The following is a 2,135-nucleotide window of genomic DNA, read 5'->3' as shown; positions in this document are numbered from 1 at the left end:
TTTCCCTAAGGCTTTAGTTGCTTTGTCCTTGCTAAGCCTATAAGCGCCTAAGTGATTGTGAAGTCTGATTTGTTCCCGAGGGATTCTAATAGACTTTCTGGACTCCTCCTTTTTAGCGAGTGTAGGATTTATGTTACAGGTCTGGGGTTCCCGTTATCACTAGTCTTAGTGCCCCTAGATTCTATAAATCTTCTTTTGGTGGACTCTGAGGCTATGTTATAGTAGGAATGCTTGCTGGCTTGCACTTTATCTTAGACGTCTATCTCACTGTGAAACTCCTAGTTCTAAGACTAGGGATCCGTTGACTACGCATCTTCATCTGTATTTTGATGATAGTCATATGGACCCAGTGAAGCGCCGCTGTCCCTATGACTTTTGCTCTTAGCTGCAGCCCTATCAGGTATGTTTGTTGGTTTGTATCTTGTTTGTTTATGATCTCCTGCTTTGTCGTTACTTCTCGCGATGTCTATAGCAAGGTAGTCAGCAAATCGGACATAATATATTTCTTCTACACATGGGCAGGGCGAACACATCTAAGCGATTCAGCATTCGTAGGAATGGGGAATAGAAAATAGAGTACGAAGGGACTAGTTTTAGAACTTTTATTAGTCAGCTAGGAATCAACAGGATGTCATTACTTTAAAGCTGCTAGCTTAGCGAATCCCCTTTTTGTATTGGTATCAATGCACAAATGCTCATCTCTATCTGTATACATTGCTTGATTAATGCAATCATCTTGCTTCGCAACCCCCCCTTCTGTGTCAATCGATCGTGTCCTGACTTAATCCATTATCTTCCCTTCCTTAGTAACGGGCAGCAGCAGAAGTAAATAGACAGCTATAAGTCAATATGCGCGCTATCTATCTTTTTTCCCCTATCTCTTGCAATCACTCTTCTGTCAACTGGAGAGTATCTGCTTTCTTTACATGACAGTTTACCGACTCAACCCATCATTTCTACCGGAAAATGGGACTACATATCAGACATTTTCAGCTGGAGCTGAGCGAGGATCGGATTCTGAGACTCGAAACAACTCGGCACTTGCATCGGTGAAATAACGTATAATAGATATACCTGGAAATCGATGCTTTCTGGCCCCTCACTTCCGGCTTGATTAAGAGGTTGAGGGCGCCTCCCCTCTCTCTGGAGTTCGCCGCTTTCTTCCTGTGAGTGAATCCTATCTCTTCCATATGTGAAATTTTCCTTTCAAGCAACCACATTCATTCAGCAGTGACATCGAAATGTGAGATTGAAGCCTTTTCCTTCGCATTTGCTTGTTAACAACGAGCCAACCTTCTGAGGGTTAGGTGAAGGTCTCGTTCCTGGACTGTCCATACATAAGAATAGTATTATTTACCGTAGTAGCAACAATTAGAATTACTAATTAATTATATAAGTAATAATCCATCTGGAAAGACAGCATTAGATACCTCAGAACTAAGAAGAATGCCAGCCGATGAGCATAGGTAAGGGATGACAAGCCTTATTTAGGACAGGAAGGAAGAGAGCATTACGAATTGCCCTATTTGATCTAGTCTCTTCCATTATCAATACCCGTACATACAAAGATCGTTGTAGCAAAGTACGAGGCACATTTCCTCCCGAGCTCACATTAGTTCTTCAGTGGGTGAGTTTTACATTTATCATAGCTCTATCTAAGATAAAGTAAGTTAGAGTGGTCTGCTCCTCTAACTAGAAATGAAAATGTCGTAAGTAAGAGAAAGGAAGTTGATCTGCCTTTCTTCGCGCTGACTCTGCGTAAAGTGAGATGTGTGATAGCTGGCATGGGACTGTTTACCAGCAGCTAATTGTTCATCATGCTTTCTCTGTGTAAAGTGCTGATAATTCTCCTTCCTAATGCTATCGGCTTCCTCCCTGGTACTGTATGGGCCGAGCCTAGCTCCTGGGTAGGGGACAGCATATAGCGGCGCGACACGCGCGTGGAAGCTCTCGCGACTCTTCCCAGTTAAGTTTGCTTTGTGCATCTTGTCTTTCCCAATTCTTTCTTGGTTGATAAACCCAACCGGCAATTGACAACAAACAAGTCTCCCCTTTTTGGTTGGGAGCAGAGCTCTTTTTGAACGGTTTCTGTCATGTCTCCACTAATTCCAATTTTGGGTTCCGTAGTTGGTGCT

Source organism: Arachis duranensis, unplaced genomic scaffold (assembly GCF_000817695.3).
Source record: "Arachis duranensis cultivar V14167 unplaced genomic scaffold, aradu.V14167.gnm2.J7QH unplaced_Scaffold_13647, whole genome shotgun sequence".
Classification (NCBI taxonomy): Eukaryota; Viridiplantae; Streptophyta; class Magnoliopsida; order Fabales; family Fabaceae; genus Arachis; species Arachis duranensis.
Note: the sequence above shows the minus strand (reverse complement) of the source record.